At 41.7% G+C, this 15,503-nt stretch overlaps 1 long non-coding RNA gene across 1 annotated transcript in view; it reads left to right on the plus strand.

The window, feature by feature from the left end:
• LOC149470797 (uncharacterized) overlaps positions 1–14,534 on the plus strand; it is a 166,244-nt gene extending 151,710 nt beyond the window's left edge. Inside the window, exon 2 of the long non-coding RNA XR_016307920.1 lies at positions 13,942–14,534. This is a non-coding gene — a long non-coding RNA (uncharacterized LOC149470797). The remainder of the gene's footprint in view (positions 1–13,941) is intronic.
• Positions 14,535–15,503: the final 969 nt, after the last annotated feature.

Genomic DNA, 15,503 nt, shown 5'->3' on the forward strand with positions numbered 1-15,503 from the left:
TTCTGTGGCCCTAAGTAAAGTTTCTGTGGCCTTAAGTAACGTTTCTGTGTCCCTAAGTAACGATTCTGTGGCCCTAAGTAACGATTCTGTGGCCCTAAGTAACGTTTCTGTAGCCCTAAGTAACGTTTCTGTGGCCCTAAGTAACGTTTCTGTGGCCCTAAGTAACGGTTCTGTGGCCCTCAGTAACAATTCTGTGGCCCTCAGTAACAATTCTGTGTCTGTCCCTAAGTAACAATTCTGTGGCCCTAAGTAATGTTTCTGTGGCCCTAAGTAACGATTCTGTGGCCCTAAGTAACGTTTCTGTGGCCCTAAGTAGCGTTTCTGTGGCCCTCAGTAACAAATCTGTGTCCCTCAGTAACAATTCTGTGTCTGTCCCTAAGTAACAATTCTGTGGCCCTAAGTAACGTTTCTGTGGCCCTAAGTAACGGTTCTGTGGCCCTCAGTAACAATTCTGTGTCCCTCAATAACAATTCTGTGTCTGTCCCTAAGTAACAATTCTGTGGCCCTAAGTAACGTTTCTGTGGCCCTAAGTAACGATTCTGTGGCCCTAAGTAACGTTTCTGTGGCCCTAAGTAACGTTTCTGTGGCCCTCAGTAACAAATCTGTGTCCCTCAGTAACAATTCTGTGTCTGTCCCTAAGTAACAATTCTGTGGCCCTAAGTAACGTTTCTGTGGCCCTAAGTAACGTTTCTGTGGCCCTAAGTAACGATTCTGTGGCCCTAAGTAACGTTTCTGTGGCCCTAAGTAACGTTTCTGTGGCCCTCAGTAACAAATCTGTGTCCCTCAGTAACAATTCTGTGTCTGTCCCTAAGTAACAATTCTGTGGCCCTAAGTAACGTTTCTGTGGCCCTAAGTAACGGTTCTGTGGCCCTCAGTAACAATTCTGTGTCCCTCAATAACAATTCTGTGTCTGTCCCTAAGTAACAATTCTGTGGCCCTAAGTAACATTTCTGTGGCCCTAAGTAACGTTTCTGTGGCCCTAAGTAACGATTCTGTGGCCCTCAGTAACAATTCTGTATCCCTCAGTAACAATTCTGTGTCTGTCCCTGAGTAACAATTCTGTGTCCCTAAGTAACGTTTCTGTGGCCCTACGTAACGATTCTGTGGCCCTAAGTAACGTTTCTGTGGGCCTAAGTAACGTTTCTGTGGCCCTCAGTAACAAATCTGTGTCCCTCAGTAACAATTCTGTGTCTGTCCCTAAGTAACAATTCTGTGGCCCTAAGTAACGTTTCTGTGGCCCTAAGTAACGGTTCTGTGGCCCTCAGTAACAATTCTGTGTCCCTCAATAACAATTCTGTGTCTGTCCCTAAGTAACAATTCTGTGGCCCTAAGTAACGTTTCTGTGGCCCTAAGTAACGATTCTGTGGCCCTAAGTAACGTTTCTGTGGCCCTAAGTAACGTTTCTGTGGCCCTCAGTAACAAATCTGTGTCCCTCAGTAACAATTCTGTGTCTGTCCCTAAGTAACAATTCTGTGGCCCTAAGTAACGTTTCTGTGGCCCTAAGTAACGGTTCTGTGGCCCTAAGTAACGATTCTGTGGCCCTAAGTAACGTTTCTGTGGCCCTAAGTAACGTTTCTGTGGCCCTCAGTAACAAATCTGTGTCCCTCAGTAACAATTCTGTGTCTGTCCCTAAGTAACAATTCTGTGGCCCTAGGTAACGTTTCTGTGGCCCTAAGTAATGGTTCTGTGGCCCTCAGTAACAATTCTGTGTCCCTCAGTAACAATTCTGTATCCCTCAGTAACAATTCTGTGTCTGTCCCTGAGTAACAATTCTGTGTCCCTAAGTAACGTTTCTGTGGCCCTAACTAATGATTCTGTGGCCCTAAGTAACGTTTCTGTGGCCCTAAGTAACGTTTCTGTGGCCCTCAGTAACAAATCTGTGTCCCTCAGTAACAATTCTGTGTCTGTCCCTAAGTAACAATTCTGTGGCCCTAAGTAACGTTTCTGTGGCCCTAAGTAACGGTTCTGTGGCCCTCAGTAACAATTCTGTGTCCCTCAATAACAATTCTGTGTCTGTCCCTAAGTAACAATTCTGTGGCCCTAAGTAACGTTTCTGTGGCCCTAAGTAACGTTTCTGTGGCCCTACGTAACGATTCTGTGGCCCTCAGTAACAAATCTGTGTCCCTCAGTAACAATTCTGTGTCTGTCCCTAAGTAACAATTCTGTGGCCCTAAGTAACGTTTCTGTGGCCCTAAGTAACGATTCTGTGGCCCTCAGTAACAATTCTGTATCCCTCAGTAACAATTCTGTCTGTCCCTGAGTAACAATTCTGTGTCCCTAAGTAACGTTTCTGTGGCCCTAACTAACGATTCTGTGGCCCTAAGTAACGTTTCTGTGGCCCTAAGTAACGTTTCTGTGGCCCTAAGTAATGTTTCTGTGGCCCTAAGTAACGTTTCTCTGTCCCTAACTCTCTCCCTGAATACAGCCAGGTCTGCCTCTGTTGAATGACTGGAGGCAAATGGAGAATTCTAAAATGGCCGCCATTTATAGCTCGACCATTACACTGTGCTGGCTGGCTGGCTGCTGATTGGCTAATGCGATCACATGTCATGAATGAATGCATTATGGGTCAGCGCGCCTTGTCTGCGCGCCTTCCCAGACATCCCCGCTCCGTCGCCGCACATGTCGCCGCCATTTTAGGAAAAATTTCAATTCGCGCATCCGAAGTCTGCTTATTTTCGGATTCGACGCGAATCGAAATTTTCCTAATATTCGAAACGAATTCCACTTCGCCTACTTCGATTCGCTCATCTCTAATTATAACAGATATATAAAATCAAAAGTTCTATTTCAATTAGCATAATGTTTAGGATGATACAATAAGCCTTTAGGTAGTAAAATATTTTTTGTCAGTGCACATAAATTTGCAATATTTACAAGACTCACAAATGAAAGTACCTTTATGGTTACCAGGGTCCCCATGTGATTCTCCCCTATATTCACTCTGGACTGTGCAATCTCTAATGGAAGTAGTTCACCTAAATGTGAATAATGGGTTTTCTGAACAAATTTACTTACGATGGAGTCCATGGTGAGCATGTGCCAGTACTTTTTTATGATTATTTTAACTTGTTGGTGTTGGTTGGAAAACCTTGTGATGATTCTTAATGGATTTGTATCTGTCCTTGTTTTGTATAGGAGTTGATTTCTGTTTTTCATTATTGCTCGTTTGTATGCTTTTGTCAAGGCGGTATGGGAAAAACCTCTCTCCAATAATCTTTGTTGGAGTTTTTTGGTTTCAATAATAAAAGAAGAGTCATCGGAACAATTCCGTCTGACTTTGAAGTATTGCCCATAGGGTATAGAGTTGATGAGGGTCTTTGGGTTGAAGCTAGAGGCATAGAGAATAACATTCCCAGCAGTGGGTTTGTGGTAAAAGTTGCAGCAAAGGGCTCCATCTTTTCTTCTATAGATCTCTACATCCAAGAATGTGACTAATTTTCTATCACATGTCATGTTATATGTAAGATTGAAGTAATTTCTGTTCATCCTGTCTATACATTTTAGGAGTAGGTCTTGGGGGCCATCCCAGACGATAAAAACATTGTCGATATATCTTTACCACAATGAAATATGGTCAGTATACATCGACAAGGATTCATCAGTCATGAACATTCGTTCCCACTCACCCAGGTAAAGATTGGGGTAGGATAGGGCACAACATGTCCCCATCTCTACGCCCTGTACCTGGAGGTAGTGGGAACCGCAAAATGAAAAAACATTATGATGAAGGATGAAATTCAAATTGGACTCGATCAAAACATTATACATGCAGTCCTGTTGGCCTCGCTGGGTCAGAATATGTTTGATGGCTGCCAGGTGTCTTTCATGGGGGATGGAGCTGTAAAGAGCTTCAACATCCCCCGTAACTAATATTGCATTTTCAGAAATATGTAACCCATTGATGATCTGAAAGAGGTGTATGGTATCATGAATGTCAGAAGGTAAACTTATTACATGAGGCCTGAGATATTCGTCCCCTAATCTGTTTGCATTTTCCGTCAGGGCACCCCTCCCTGAGATAACAGGGTCTACCACGAGGATCGTTAACATTTTTATGAACCTTAGGGAGGGCATAAAATGTTGGAGTAATAGGAAAGTTTGTTCTAATATATTCCCATGTGGATTTAGTTATACTGCTTTTCAAATAAGCACTGTCACATAGTTGATAATATTTTTTATGGAATTTTTCAAGTGGGGAAGGGAAGTTGTAATAGGACGATAACAGTTAAGGTTATTGAGAATTTTCTTACACATTGTTACATATTGTGAATTATCCATGAGCACAATATTGCCCCCTTTATCTTCAGGTTTTTGAAAATCTGAAAGAGGTGTATAATATCATGAATGTCAAAAGGTAAACTTATTACATGAGGCCTGAGATATTCGTCCACTAATCTGCTTGCATTTTCCGTTAGGGCACCCCTCCCTGAGATAACAGGGTCTACCAGGAGGATCATTAACATTTTTATGAACCTTAGGGAGGGCATAAAATGTTGGAGTAATAGGAAAGTTTGTTCTAATATATTCCCATGTGGATTTAGTTATACTGCTTTTCAAATAAGCACTGTCACATAGTTGATAATATTTTTTATGGAATTTTTCAAGTGTGGAAGGAAAGTTGTAATGTACCAGCTAAGGTTATTGAGAATTTTCTTACACATTTTTACATATCGTGAATTATCCATGGTCAAAATATTGCCACCTTTATCTGCAGGTTTTATCTGCAGGTTGTTGAAAATCCTTTTCCAAAACCACAGACATTATTATGGAGTTGGTTCCCCCTTTGTGGCTATTGCTACTTCCAGTCTGTTGAGAACTCTTTCAACAAGATTTTGGAGTGTGTCTGTGAGACTCTGTATCTACTCAGCCAAAGGAGCATTTTTGAGGTTGTTTCAGTTTAGTAGGGTTGAGGTCAGGGCTCTGTGTAGGCCACTCAAGTTCCTCCACACCAAACATCATGTCTTTATGATGCTGACTTTGTACAAAGGGGCACAGTCATGCTGGAACAATGTCTTACCCATACTTTTTACAGGGTTAGAAGCACAATTGACTAAAATATTTTTGTAGAATCTTTGTAAAATGTTGATGTAGCGGGTCACTGGCAGGCCAAGGCAGCTCTGAGCTAGGTGCCTGGCTGTCTGGGAGAACCTGTGCCATTTCACACCTCGGAGATAAGGCAAGCTTTCTCAGGAGTTGAAAGAGATTCTGACCTAATGAACCTAATGCAGTGTAGGTGACAGAATCAGATAACACTCCTCAAAATCCATTTTCCCTTATGTCTCATATCTTGGAATATGAGAAACTTGCATAAAAACCAGACATACCGTCAGATTGGCTAGGAGGAGCCAGACAGTTTGATGGGTCACTCGACTCGTCTCGCATACACAGGAAAGCAGAAAAATAGATCTCATGAACCATTCAGTATAGAATTACATAATTCATATCTAATCAATCCTCAGACTTGTCTGCATAATAATCTACCCGCGGGTGGAATGTCACTTGTGCAGATGGGAAGTTATGGGCCAAAATATGAGTTATGAAAGATTTTGGCTCTAGTTTAGGCCTACGCCCAGACGTTCCCTCCGAAACGGGGTATTGTTCCTTTGACATCAGCAACACCCCCTGCTGGGAACTACAAATTGGGCTGTCAGGCCTAAGATTAGTTGAGTTGAAGACGTCTCCCATTTTAACATCAATACCACCTGGAGAGACCCGTGCCCTTTTGCTCTGCAACGTGGATCTGCTAACCCAGGACTTTGGCAAGTACTTTAACCCTTTCACCTCTCCCTGATATCTCTTTGCTGTGCTATGGTTCTGTCGGGGATTGCCGCAGCACTGGGCTCAGCGCAGGCGCAGTGCACCGCCCTGTGCAGGGACGCGGGCACTGGGACCTGGCCGACCGCGGCAATCGAGTTTGCGCATGCGCAGTGGAGATCGCGGGTGCGTGCGTGGCACCAATGACAGCACAGGGCGGGATATTTAAATGGCCCTGAGCTGTCATTCAGTGCCTTCTGGTCTTCCCTGTATTCCTGAACCTGCGAACCTGTGCCTTGTAAGTTATTGACCCGGATTGTACCTGACCTTGCTATATTCTCCTGTCCTGACCCTTGCTTTGCCTGACCTCTCTCCTGGATGCCCCCTATTGGATCTGACCTGCTGTTGCTGACCTGGCGTGTGACCCGACTATTCTTTGCCCGCTGCCTTGTACCGCACCGTCCTCTTAGTTACCGACCCGGCCTGCCTGACTTCGCACTTGCTCAGACATCCATCCATCCCTCTCAGAGGGGTCTTCAGACCTCCTCATATCAGGCTCTCCTCCGTGGGAGCCCCCGGCGTATACCACTACCACTGACGGGTATACCCAGTAGCCACGACCTGGTCTCAGGGTGCTCCAAGTCCATCCCCACCATCAGGGGCCATGGTGAACAAGTGCCCTGGGACTTAGACTCCGTGCTCTGGGGACGCCTACTCAGTGGAGCGCTGGCGGTCCCTTACAGGTTCTTTGTATATGTATATATATATCTTAGTTACATCCTTTTTCTGTAAATATTTTTATTGCACCCGTTTGACCTTTTAGTAATAAATCTTTCTTTTTGAAAGTGTTGAACTGTTTCTATAGCTCTGTATTGCAATTTATGAATCCCTGCCTCTAAAGAGAACGCTACTGTTTGCTTAACCCTCTGTAAAACAGGCCTGTGTTATGACCATTTTATACAGACAATTATCTCAATCATTATAGTGTTATAGCTGATAACACCGAGTTTCCGCTTTCTCTGTACAAAAAGGAGGTGGTGGCAGTGTGAAAGGTTAATTGCGTAATTAACCGTACCCAGTAACAATCGCCCAGGCTGCCGGTACAGAGATTGTGGCCCATTAGCTGGGAAATCGTTTTGCAGGGTGCAGCTGGGTGTGGCATTGTTATGCATGTCACATTGCGGTTTTAGATTGGCTAGTCCTTTGGTCACGAGTTTGGTGAGAAGGTCTGGGGTCTGACACCGCAATCGTGACAGGTACAGCAACTAATAAGAAGCTTTCCTATTGGGCCATATATATTGGAAGGGTTAAGAATTGTCACTTCATCAACCCTCTGAGACCTTAACAGCAGAATTCTCCTTGGAGTGTCTGCTTCCTGTTTGAGGAAGACACTGCAGACCACCTCAATGACTCAATGGCAAACTGGTAAGTAAGCTTTAGGGCCAATTTACCAGTTTACTTGAGTGAATTGGGTTTTAACACTTCCCAGAGGACAATGTCTAACAGAATGTCCCTGTAAAACACATGGAACTGGTGAAAATCATTCTTTACTAGCTTTGAGTAAAGTGAGAACCAGTTAGAATGTTAGGTTTTATTGCTGCCTATGTCCATTTTTAAGGGATTCACTCTTATTTTCTGTTCTGGTGGTTAGGACTGAAAGAGAAGGAAAATATACATTTCCGATGCCACTGGAACAAGGAGGAAGAGTGAGTCTTCCAGGAGGGACACCTTTTTATGACTTTCCTTACTCTGGACAGCATGTTTCTTCTATATTCCTGTCATGTCTCTGGGGCAGGCAGTAAGGAAAATCTCCCCAGTAGAGTGTAAAAACCATACACAGGTTCTAACCATTCCAAACTCTATCCAAAGCTAGAACGTGGTCTTAGCTAAAGTTCTACGGTAAGCAATATACTGACTCCCTATATGAGAGGTCAACAGTTGTGTGTTTTTCAAGTAAAGTCAAAATTACTTTTTACATTCTAACGTGTTACCAGACATATACGGAATGTGTCTAGAGGTGCCTGAATGAATTGTGACATACCAAGAAACCTAGGACTAGTATACCTTGATCAGTGTCTAATGTGAATAGCTCTAGCCCCCCCTTATCCCCCGTGCCTCACTTTTGATTATTAGGCCACTTATCATTAGTTCAAATGAGAGGTACAGGAGGCATCTGGCCTAATTTCTGGACTGTTGGGGCTGGTTGAATTAGTAAAATGGAGCTCCTCAGCATTTGGACTCCACCGGTATTTGACCATTCATGCAGAATCCTTTAATAGACTGCAGTGCATGTCTGGTGACAGTTAAAAGTGAATGTTACATAATGCAAATGAATTAAACATGACATAAACATTACCTTAACATTAATAATATATACATACAATAAAAATCCACTGATGATCACACATCAATATTTAAATCTATAGGTACAAGTCTTCCATGAATGAAAGGGACAGACTAATGACTAGAAGCACTAGGCATGGAAAATCGTGCAGAAAACTGCAAAATAGTTCAGACTGGATTCCAACTACAAAGCAGCCATCTGTATTGCAGTCTGAATACAAATAAGCCAGCTTCTTTTATTTTTTTTTTTTTAATTGTGTCTACTGTGTAGCAGATGTTAAAGAACATAAAACCAGACTGACAATGACACAGAGTAATCAATAAACCACGACTTGAGGCACAAATCTTTCTGCTGGGGGACCTGCAAAAATTAATATAAATTAAAGAAGTGAAAAAAAAGTAATTCTGTAAAAGGTATATTATTATGCTTTTGTTTATTTAGTGGTTTTATAGCAGCACATGATTCGGTAAAGATTTGACAATATGAAATGGTTTAACTTAGTAGAGTGCAAATGGCACTCTGCATTATTAAAGGGGCTGTGTAACGAAATTATATCAATGCTCTCATGAGATTGCAAAGGTTAAAGAGGAGGTGAGTGCAACAAGTAAAACCATCGATTAGATACTGTTACCCAGAAAACAACAAAAGTAGATCCAGAGACAAAGGCAAATTGGGTGATATGAAAATCTTTTCCTATAAAACTTGAACTTGGTTCCACCTCTTCCTCCTTCCCCTATTGCTTCTTCTAATGACAGGCAGCTTCAATGACCTGTAGAGAGTCTTGGAATATGGTAGGAACGTGACAAAGTATAAAATTTCAGCTGCTGTTATTTCTGTATATACCAAGCTTCTTAACTCCTTCCCACCCAGCATCCATTCAAGTGGGATCAGGACGGGATGAACTTCCCGATCATATTATCACCGTGATTGGCTGTCACATTGGTCAAATGATTAGGAGCCTGTCAGTTCCTGATTATGACTAGAAACCAAGAGCTGTCTTTGACAACTTGGTGCTGAGCTGTTAGTGTGCAGTGAGCGTTCTCCCAGCACAGAATCCTGGGCCGTCCATGTACACATATGTGCAGCATCTGGGCTGTAAATCCCACCCTCTTTGTCACCGCCCATATGTGTTACCTGGGTGGCAGAATGTTAACATGTTTTCTTTTACTGAAGATAATCATTTAGTATGCACTTTTTCAGTCTGATTTGCTCAAACGTGTGACAGGTCTAGTTTAAAACAATTTAGGAAGTATGTTTTTTTCACTTGACATGGATTATAATTTAGGTATGTTGGGGGTAAAGAAAGCCTACTTCACAGAGGACCTTGTGGATGGGGCCTACACCCAATGGTACCCAATCAGGACAGCTTACACAAATAGCCATTAATGTGGTAAGTATCTGATATATTGTAGATAGGTTATGAGTAAGAGATAAAGACAGTTTTAGTAGGTACTGACTGCAGTAAATTTAGTAGATGGTAAGTGTACACTACCAGGCTTGGACCTATGTTACGGGAGGACAGCTTCTGCTGGAGGGATGGCAGTATGTGGTACGCTGGGATAGCACTGAGTTGCTGCTGAGAAGAGTCCCACTTCACTGGTCTGGATACCAGAATGTATACTCTGCAGAAGCCAAGCCCCTGCACTGAACCTAATCACCAGGAACCTTTCCCTGTGCTATTCACTCTCCTTAACTAGTAGGGTCTTTGTTCCTAACCTACCACTGGCTCCAGGAGCACCCAAATGGCAAGGGTACCCTATTTCATAGCGTCCTACACCAAGATGGCTACCAAAGGTCAACAGATGTTGCAGTATCCAGTCAGACAGCTGTTACCTCTGAGACACCAATGGCATCCCCAAGGGAACATTTCCCTTAACAGACTTTATTCCATCTGTATGATGGTACCATGCCACCTACTGGATGGAGAAAAACCTGCACCTGCCTACAAACATCTTGGTGGGAATGAAGATTTATAAAAACAGGCTTCTGAGTGGAAGTGTGCCAATGTGTGATGCAAGCAAGGTGGGGGCAGTGGAAACAGTCCAGTTTGCCAAAGAGATTTTATTACTTGATGGGTTTGCAGAAATATAAGTAGATTCTGTTGGTTTACTATTTCTACCCCCAGCTCCTCCCTTACCCTTTTCTAGGCATATACACTTTACAAGTATCTTAGATTGTAAGCTCCAAGGAGCAGTTTCCTCCTATCCCTCTTGTATTGAACTGTTTCGTTGCTGTATTGTCTCCCTTTATATTGTAAATCGCTGAGCAAACTGTTGGCGCTATATAAATCCTGTATAATAATAATAATAACAACAAGTCAATATAGGTGAGCTTTCAATTTTAGAGCTTCATGTATAGCATACCAACAGGGTAGTCAACTTGTCCCTGTTCAAATGACTGCCCTCTTCAATCTATGGGCAGCTTAAAGCAAACCTAAAGTTAGCCTAAATGTCCAGAAACTAAGTGGCCCATTACAGTGATGTAGTGACAGAGGAGGCAGATGAAACATGAATAGACTCTAGAATGGGAGCCAGGTTGTCCAAGAAAAGCTCATAAAAATGTACATACCAGAGTGTCCTGGTTTTCAGTATTCCCAGAGCGCTTAGCAGGAAAGCATGGCCATGGTATGGCACCTGCATGGTACTTGTGTTTTAGATCATTTAGAACAACAGATGTTAGTTTACACTAAATAAGTGGTGCAATACACGTGGATCCATTACAGATGAGTCTTTGGCCTGTAGTTAAAGCAAACTTTTCAGTTCAAATGCAATATACACTTATTACATTAGCGCCCCAACGGTAAGAAAAAATGTTGTAATATATTCAACTCATCCATGGCTTCTGCCTATGGCACCAAAGTAAAGGCACATTTAGATCGGTGGCAGTTTGTACTGCCTGTGGTAGAGCAGCAACTGCTACTTATTTAGTAGATAATTTTGCCACCTCTTGAATGCGTTTATCTTTATTTTCAGCCGAATTTGAATTTTGAAACTGCAGCTCAACTGCCTGTTTTCACTGCCCCTTGCCCCACTCATGTAAAGAAGGCAAAAAATTATATTTTCCTGCCAAAGAGATCCCGAGGAATGTTGAGAACTTCAAATCTTGCAAGAACATGATCCTGCACTGTGTTGCAGCCTCCTTTCATGAGATGTTGGGTACTGAGTATTTTCCAAGATGTATTCAGAAGCAGTATGACATCAATACCTGCAGTATGGAAGCCAAAGGAAAGGTGTTAATTTCTGTTCCTTACAGTTTATATATATATATATATAGATACTTTATATTGTATATTCTGTATGTATTCAGTGTAGCACTGGTATTTCCATATTGTTTGAATCCAATGCAGTATAAACTCCAATTCCCCTTAAGCCTCTTCCAGGTTATAAAATGTAGGTCTGTGATACACTGCACAGCATAACCGGATGACATTTCAAGGAACCGTTAAAAGCATAAGATGCTGTAATGCTTCCTTTTTAGACAGTGTTTCACCAGTTGAAAGTACTGCTACTTGGATGAACTGTCTGATTAATTTCTGTCTAGTCTGGGTGTGTTCTGCTGTCTGGATATTTAATAAGAGCCAGTGACACGGTGGCTGCAAACTGCTTCACATAACTCCAGATTTCTTCAGAATTCTGATTGCCTGGAGTCATGAAAAGAGACTGTTATGTCATCCAAGCAACTACAGCACATAAAGGGGAATTATTAGCTTATGAGAGACTAAAAAACTGCATAGAATTACAAAAACAACCACTTATACTCTACTCTTGTTAAATAATGTGCAGTTTTAGTATATACATTTTTCCTGTCCCACTTCCAGAATCTAGAGCCAAAAGCTTCCCTCCCACTTAAAGTGGAATGTTCACACTCATTTGTAGTTAAGTCACATCAGTCACATGATTGGAATGACAGCCTCTTCCTCCTGGCATTTAGAACCTCTTAAGGGGCCAGGAGGCGGCAGTGGGAAGGGGCTAAGATTTATTAGAGAATTATTATGATATTATACAGGATTTACATAGCGCCAACAGTTTGCTCAGTGCATTACAATATAACGGGAGACAATACAGTAACAATACAGTTCAATACAAGAGGGATTTGAGGGATTTATTTAGGGGGAAGAAAGCAACAGGAATGACATAGAATGTGTTGAGGGAACACAGATTAGGGAGAGAGAAAAGAAAAGTAGGAGAGGTGAAAGGACAAACTCTGCTGCCAGGAAGTCACAAAAGAGTAAAGCTACAAGGATAGTGTCTCATGTTATCTCTCTGATAGAACCTCCTTTCTTCTTCATTGGCAAATCTGTGAACTTCAGCACTGTAAACACTTTTGACAGCCTTCCTCTCTATCTTTGCCAAGACATATAATCAAGGCTGGAAATGAACATATTTTAATTGAAGAAAGTGATATATAGTTTTTAAGACCAAGGAGAGGGGGAGAATTTCCAAGTGACTGCTCTGGGCTTCAGCAAAATGGCATACTCCAGCAAGAACAAAGAGGAGCAATGCTGGAGGCAATTTACAGCACACACTAACTTTGGTAGAAGAATTATTAATGTGAAATGTATGTTCTTTTGTTAAAAAACATTAATTGTTATCAAAATGTTATGGGTACATTCGAAGGAGCCGCTGAAAATTTGCTCAGGTTCTTCCCCAATGGATTACCCTACAGCCAGGTACACGAACGCAGTCACTCTTTTCCTCAATAACCAGTCTAGGGGTGTTGTTTTTTTTTTTTGTTTGTTTTTTTTGGAGAACTTGAACAGGATTGAGGGAATTGGGTGGGTTACTCCAAAAAAACAGAAACTATGTTCAAGTTGAGGACAGTGATCTCATTTCTATAAAGCCAAAGCAGAAATCCTTGCAAATAGCAAACTGTGGACTTAGCTTGCAGTAGAAACAGTTGAATGCAGAGCTGAAGCAAAGGTCCTTGTATATAGCAAATGGTGGACTTGGCTTTGTAATAGAAGCAGTTAACAAAACACAAGCTTCTGTTAGAGCAACAAGAGTAGTGACCCTTCACAGAGAACTAGATAGACTAAGCTCTTCAGAACTGCCGATTCCCTTTAGCAAGCTCTGACTCTAGCACAAGAAGCATGGTAGCAGCCAAAAAGTCTCTAAGATCTCAGTTTGTACTCACAGAAAGTCCAGAGAGAGATGGTTTGCTCCTTCCAACTTAAAAGCAACACCTTTCTCCAATGATACCAGATCTTCAGCAGACAGCCCTTCAGTCAGCTTTCTGTAGCTTCAGCATCCAGGCCCCCCAGGTTGCTCACCCGAGGCCTCACAAACAGCAAGCACATGGCAGCATTTCCCTGGAGGGCAGAAGCCCTCCAGTCTGGACTGATCCTCTGCATAAAAAGACCCAGAAACCCAGTCTCTCAGAGTATTTATGCAATTACCCAGAGGTCTGCAGGACCCTGCTCTCTGGGATTGGCCAGCGCTGCAGGAATATTCATACTGCCATCCGAATAGCTCCACACCTATGTTCCAGAGAATTCTACCACTCTTTGGAAACAGAGGGAGCTATCAGACTAGCAGCAGCTGAAAACACTGAACTGACCTAATTAATTAGCTGCACTGAATACAGTGAGCACAGCTAGATGTGCCTAACATACTAATTACAGCCACACTGGTTACAGTGAGGCACGCTAAATTTACCTAACCATTTACCTAACCAAAAACACACACAGCTCCACTGAACACAGTGAGCCAGCACTAAACTTAACTAATCTAGCACCTACCTAGGAGGGTGCTACATTAATTTACATAGGTTGTTCAAATTTCAGATGTTGGTAGAGTAACTCTTCCTTTATAGAATCTCTTCTTCCTTTTATTTCATTGCAGGTAAATAATGGATTCCAAGCAGAAGCAACGTGCCGTCATTGCGTTTTTGATGGAGGAGGGGTGCAGGCTGGCCGACATCCAAAGAATGTTATATAATGTTTAAGGAGATGACACCATTGACAAGAGCAATGTTCCAAATAATTCATAGGATGCTTAAGATGACAAATGCACTTATTACATGGACATTAAAAGCTTATGCAAGTATACGTGATGTCATTTCAAGTTTTTACTTTGATAAACTTTGACTTCGAGCTTTAGCATTCCAAGTAATGTAATCATTTTATTTTGGGATATCCTTTAGGTCAGAAGACATTGACAAATGTAGTCTGGAGTAAATATCTGGGCCTGCGTAAAGTAAAGTTGCATTAGATATATTATAATATTATTATATTTAGAAATATAATTACAAAATGCAAAACGTGTACATCTCTGAAATAAAAAAAAAGTGCTCTTGGAGTCTAGGATCTGGGAGGAGGGGCAAGATAACTATGGGACTTATAATAAACATCTCTTATTTTTCCCAATAGTTTGTTAAATGTGCAATTGAATGCATTGTTTTATATCTGTTAAATAAATGCAAAAATATCTATTAATCCTGCTTGAAATGTGAGCCGATAACCTCTTATGCTCTCTGCCTCTGCACACTATCATTTAGCATTGTTTCCAGTTTTTTTTTGTGGACTACTAAACACCTACCCACTTATGCTATGGAGATGACAAATAGGGGAGATGTTCTGTAGTCCTAAACCACTTTCTGTCCTAGGGTGGCAACACTGTTTCTATATAGTTGCGGTCATAGGTGTGCGCAGCCTGTTGCATTAGGGTGTGCACCCTGCAGATCAAACACACATGTGTGTGTCTACATATATATTGCCCAGGCACATTGATCTCTCTGCTGGTACAGTGAAAGAGAAGTGTGTAAGCGTAATGCACTTGGGGTGATTAGGGTGTGCCCAGGCACGCGCGGCACACCCTGTGCACACATCTATAGTTGCTGTACAATTAGTAAGCATTGTCACCCTAAGCCAGTAAAGAAGCCTGAAAAAAATAAAACAAATGCAGCCACCACATCTAATGAGAAGAAAGCTGCAATATTACAGTTACATTTTTGTTCTTGGATTTAGAATTGGATTTAGAAATAGATTCTAAATGGTTAAAACTGACATTAGAACTGCATCTGTGATATATACTGGTCACATCAATGGCTGATATTCTAACGGATTTATTTGGAAAGTGTACTATGATAAAGCCAGTAAAAACACGAATTTCCCTCTAATGAATCTTGAACAAATATCAAAAACAGGTTTGAAAATGTCAGACAAATCCGCTTTTAACCTTTCAGTGATGTTTCAGTGACTACGAGGAAATTCATCGCTTTGATCTTCTGCTGTAACAAAATAGAATGAGGAAAAAAAAAAAAACATAGACCAAAAGAAACAAACATAAAACCGCAAGCAAACAGACATCAATATTGTTTGTACAGAACCAAAATAAAACATATAAAGCAATAAAGGACTTCTGTAAATATAAGCTTGGTGCACGCTGATGTGCACTTGTAGATT

This window comes from Staurois parvus, unplaced genomic scaffold (assembly GCF_062004578.1).
Source record: "Staurois parvus isolate SC_StPar_1 unplaced genomic scaffold, SC_StPar_1.0 ptg000031l, whole genome shotgun sequence".
NCBI classification, from domain to species: domain Eukaryota; kingdom Metazoa; phylum Chordata; class Amphibia; order Anura; family Ranidae; genus Staurois; species Staurois parvus.